Source organism: Coregonus clupeaformis, unplaced genomic scaffold, assembly GCF_020615455.1.
Source record: "Coregonus clupeaformis isolate EN_2021a unplaced genomic scaffold, ASM2061545v1 scaf0330, whole genome shotgun sequence".
Lineage (NCBI taxonomy): Eukaryota > Metazoa > Chordata > Actinopteri > Salmoniformes > Salmonidae > Coregonus > Coregonus clupeaformis.
In genome coordinates this window covers 77,222-83,221 of record NW_025533785.1, presented here as the reverse complement: position 1 = coordinate 83,221, position 6,000 = coordinate 77,222, and positions in this window count along the sequence as shown.

Below are 6,000 nucleotides of genomic sequence, written 5' to 3'. Positions count from 1 at the left end.
ATAATCTTCCGAATTGTGCGGCCCCGCCCAGCACCTGCCCGCTTTCCCTATCCCCCTCCTCTCTCCCTCCTCCAGACCATCTCCGGTACCCTTCTCCCTTACCTCACCTCTCTGATCAACTCATCTTACTCTATTCCCTTCCGTCTTCAAAGCGAGAGTTGCACCCCTTCTCAAAACCCAACACTCGATCCCTCTATTCCACAACTACAACCATATCCCTTCTTTCTTTTCTCTCTCCAAAACTATTGTGTCTTTACCAACTCTCTTCTATCTCTCTCAGAATACCTTCTTATCCAAAGTCAGGTTTCCTGGTCATTCTGCTTTCTTCTCTGTATCACGGACTCTCTGCACCTCTAAACTAACTCTCTCTCCTCTGCTCTTGTCCTTCTGACCTGTCTGCCTGCTTTGATACTGTAACCATCAATCCTCCTCTCCCACCCTCTCCGAGCTGGGCATCTCCGGGCGGCTCACTCTTAGATTGCGTCCTACCTGACCGGTCGCTCCTACCAAGTGGCGTGGGAAGCTGTCTCCGCACCACGTGCTCTCACCACTGGTGTCCCCGGGGGCTCAGTTCTAGGCCCTCTCCTATTTCCTATACACCAAGTCCTTGGCTCTGTCATATCCTCACATGGCCTCTCCTATCATTGCTCGCAGACACCACACTATCTTCCCTTTCCTATAACCAGGTGCGAATCGATCTCTGCACTGTCTGGCAGACATATCAGTATTTCATCCCCACCTCAACTAACCTTGGCGCGCCGGCTGCTCTTCCTCCCGGAAACTCCCTTCCATGATCTCGCCATCCGGTTACATCCGTTGTGTCCTCCTCCCAGAGTCAAGGCTTGGCTACCCTGGACACACTGTTTCTCCCTAACATCAGGCGGTACCCATCCTGTAGTTCATGCTCTAAACATTCGGAGACACACTGCCTTACACGGAGGGCACAGGTCCTAATCCAGCACTTGTCATCTCCCGTCTGATTACTGCAACTCTGTTGGCTGCTCCCTGCCTGTGCCATTAAACCCCTAACTCATCCAATACGTCTTGTTCAACCTTCCCAAGTTCTCTCTCACCCCGCTCCCTCCGCACACTCCACTGGCTTCCAGGTTGAGGCTACGCATCTGCTACAAGACCATGGTGCACTTCCCTACGGAGCTGTGAGAGGAACGCACCTCCTACCTTCAGGCTCTGATCAGTCCCTACACCAAAGCGGGGGCATTGCGTTTCCTCCACCTCCTGCCTCTGCTCCCCTACTCTCCACCAGTTCCCTCTCAGCCCATCAAAACTGTTCCTGCTCTGGCACCCCAGTGGTGGAACAAGCTCCCTCCACCCGCGCCAACAGAGTCACTCACCACCTTCCCGGAGACATTTAAACCACACCTCTTTAAATACCTGGGATAGGATAAAAGTAATCCTTCTACCCCTTACCTTTTTGGTAAGGGCTTGTAAATAAGCATTTCACTGTAACCTGTTGTATTCGGCGCATGAATATTAAAATACAATTTGATTTGATTTGATTTAAACAAACTTCCGAGTTGAATCCGAGTGTCGTCTTACCACCTCGATCACTATCATAATACTTGTAAAAATGTCCATTCTTTATTCTTTCCTTATACCTATGTTTCCCTTGTAACTCAAGCTTTCTTTTAGTGCTAAATCCATGTTTTTTAATAATAGCATTTTACCGACCTCTGCCAAGGAAGCCATTGTTTGTTAAAGAGGAGAAGGAGCAGGCCGTCTTTGCCACGCAGATTTCTTATGTTTGGGCAGGGGATCATAACAATATACAGTATTTAAAAATATGGATTCCAAATCCAACCTACAACTCTTAACAATTAGGACAACACAGTGCACAGTAAAGATTCAAAATATATTTATAAAGGTATCGAGTGGTAGTGCCGCGTTTGAAGTCACTTTCTACTCCATTGAAAACAGTGGATTCGGGCAGGTTACATTACAATTTCAGCACCCAAAAAACTGTTACACAGACAAACTATCACAAGGAAGCATTATAATTGACTTTCCTTTACAAACATCAACTTGACATGTGGTGTACACTCTACTAGAAGCAGCATCATGCCTAACCTGTATGAAATATCCATATTGGGGAACTAGAATAACTTTGGGCTAGGTTACAACTGCCAACTTTGAGTGAGTCATGTAGGCCCAATATTAGTAGTTTACTGGTACATCTAATTTCAGGTCTCTCTTGAAAAAATAATTTTTTATCTCATGGAAAAACCTGTATAAACAATGGTTAAATAAAGAATATAAAAATATTTTTCCATTTACATCGGTTACTTAAACTGTGCATAATGGATTAAGCACGTAGCTGGTAGAAGAAACTATGCTTCTATAAAACTCCAGTTTTCACCCTGTTGTTTAGATAACTACCATTTTTGTTGGGCTACATCACCCCATGTACAGCAGCTGCTCACGCCCCTCAACCCTGCTCTGGTGGTGAGATACCATCACTCCCCCTCGCATTTCAGAGCAAATCATTTCGGCCCCTACGGTCCTGAGGGGTTAAAGGGGGGGTTAGCCCCCTCAGTTCAAGCCCCTCAGTTTTATTTAATTCCCTATATAAAAATTGAAAATGTTTAAAATATGCAGTTGCTCAAAAATATCTATCCCCACTTCTCTTCTTGTCAACAATCCCCTTGTGTGTGTAAAGGGGGTTATGAAAGCCACTGGGTATTTCTACTCCTTGAGTTTCCTACTGAAAAAGCTTCTCATCTCTGTGATGTATAGTATCATATATCTCCCCTCTGATTTTTTTATAAGGCGGGCCTGCTGGGTCAATTACTGTTGACTGCTTCACTCAACTCTCCCTCCCTTCCCCATTTTACAGAGTTTAGTTCAGCTTCTTACTAGCTGTAAAAGGGTTAAGTGTTATTAGCCTTAGCCTCTTTAGCTAAGCGCAAAATACAGCTAATCTGCCACGATGATATCAAAATTGGCTTCGCCAAAATACAAACAAAGTCATGACAGCAGCACAGCACTCACCCGGTTGCCGCCAACCCAGAGCGATGATGCTGCCGAGTTCCAACTAGCTCCGTGTGCCAGCCTCCCCACCCTTTCTCAGAGTGGCGCCACATAATCGGCTCCATAGCTGCCTGATGATCTTGAACGTGAGCTCCTTAGCCTAAATCCTACCCTAGCCACAGGTTCTGTACGTTAATTCATAGCAACTGGTTCATAGGAAGAGAGTGGCTGAATACTTGGATTACTGCAATGCTGCATTTTGTTTCCCATGTCGAATGTTCTTTGTTGGGTCCAATCTAACTATAGACTTCCTCAAGCTGGTTATTCTAACTGTAAGAATGAGATACCAAAAGGATTTGCTAGGCACACATCAAGCAATATTACTAAATGATTTGCTAGGCCGCGCATCAAGCATTTCGGTCTGTTCTTGGATCTGTCATTGTATTCAAGCGATTCAGCTAAACACAACCCAAACTGGTGGAGCCTGTATGCCCTTACACAGAGAGGCCATGACTTTCTAGATGTGAAAAGGTGAAACCACTGCTGATCTAACAAAAACAGATTTTGTGGAAGTGAGTTTAGTGTTGCTTGCCTGTTTTTGCAGACTAAATCGCCTGCTCTGGTTCTAATGAGGACAAATGACCCCACTTATATCCTGAATTTCTCTGGCCTCTCTCCTCTCCCATTTACTCACTAAACTGGATACTTTTCGTCCACACTACATCAGAACTCATTTTCCACTTTGACAAAACATGTTCAGTCAGCACAGAAGATGCATGCAACACCGAAACTAATATAATCCAACTGGCATTTGATGGATCTTAATTTATTGAAAATGATTGATTACTAGGAGAGTTCCACAGCATCAAGGAGGCTGCAACACTTTTGAAAATAAATTAACATTTAGCTGTGGTTTTTACAAATCTTGCTTTAGTGTGTAGGGCCTGTCCATGACTGATAGAGTGCTGGAGATTGCTGTCCATTATTCACTTCTTGGTCAAAAGCATTTGAACTTTCATGTTTATTGTGGTATAGCATATAAGCGGTATTCAATATAATTCCAATGCCTAACCCAAATGATGCCCCTGGTATAGCTACATGTTGGTATGTTTCATCATAAATATCATTCTATTATGGTTTACTTGTCCTATTATTTTTCTTGCTTATTAACGTTATTGGAAAAGTGTTTGTTAACTCTTAGCTAGGGGCATGATTTTCCATGTTTGAAGCGGTCCTGTATAGGCCTACACTACCGATCAAAAAGTTTTAGAACCTACTCATTCGGGTTTTTCTTTATTTGTGTGCAAAGCTACATCAAGCAAAGGTGCTTTTAATTCTATTATATTTTATTTTTTAACACTTTTTTTGTTACTACATGATTCCTTGTGTTATTTCATAGTTTTATTCTTCACTATTATTCTAAATGTATTTAAAAATAAAAAAAAACCTTGAATGAGTGTGTTCTACTTTATATGTTTTTATTTGGGAAACAGCTGCTGCATGGCTGCATCTCACTGTGTAGCTTTAGGCTGTGTTTTGGTTATTTGGATCTCTATTCCCTTTAGTTTACTTATTTTTTTCTTTTAACTAATTTATCATCTATATTTTTACTAGCCTACTACTTGTACCATTGTTTTGTTCTGTTCACATTCCAGTTGTTCGTATTCACAATTGCTATTCTGTTTTTTGTTTCATGCATAATAACTACTACTACTTTCAACATTTAGTTTGCATTATTTTGTAGACAGCTGTGTGTATGGCTGCATTCACATTCGGCAATTCACCTATACAACACCAATCTATCTTGTAGTATATATTCATTACCAAAACGGCCTTGCTGTTGCGTGCTGTTCATTGTGCTGATACAGCGCAGCAGAGATAGGCTACAATTTCAAAAGCACTCAATGATCTCGGAGTCTCGGCATTTAACTTTGTTTATTGTGGTATAGCATGATTATATAAGCAGATTCAATATAATTAAATCTGCAAAACTCCAAATCTAACCCCTTCGATTTCAACTCCCCCTTTGTCCTTTTCTTTCTAGGACCTCAGTCGCCCGAATTCCTTTTATTACCTACATCTCATCAAAGCCCATAAAAAGCTTCTATTACCAGGCCAACTGATAACAGCCATCACTAGCCATCTACCGGGTGATCACTCTCCACAACTAATCACATACACACACACATCTACTCACCCTACTCCCTCCCACTCCTACACCACTCACACGATGCTGTTCCATTTATAAACATTAACCACTGCCATTCCCGTTTCACACTATGTGTTTAAATGTTGTATCCCCACATGCTTATTCTAATATTTCTACTACTGTAAATTTATTTTAGTTACACTGTTTATCCCCCATATTTATTTATATACTTTATTCTCTGTAATATATCTACTGCTTACACTATCTTCTTAGTTTATTTTAAATTCCACCCGGTGTACATATGTATAGATTGCATTTTATACTCTACGGTACTATTTCTGTTCATTGATTCGTCCCACCGTTCCTGATTTCTTGACTTTTTTTTGAGCTACATTTTAAATTGTTTTACATTTACTGCATTTCTGTTGTAAGCATTTCGCTGCACCACTACAAACCCTATAAACTGCTACTACCAATTTTGATTTATTAATTACAACTTTCATACCCAAATCTAACGGCATTCTCACACCATGTGTTGTTCTCAGAGGGAGCGCACACTGATTCCAGTGGGGATCTTCTCAATCCTGTCAGATGCATGAGAAGAGATAAATCAGCTACCAAGTGACTAGGGACGGAGTGTTACATTATCAACATATTTGTAAGCAGCGCTGTATCCAGATCACTATGTAGGTTTGTCAAACAGTAAACAAGCTCAATGCCTTGACACCCCCCGCAACAAATCACCTTTTGAAATCCCTCATGAGTCGCCTTCTCGCTGGAGTGGACATCACTGAAGATTATGCACGTATCCTTTCGGGTCTATAATGTTTACATGCACTATCAACGCATATACAGTAAAGTTATGT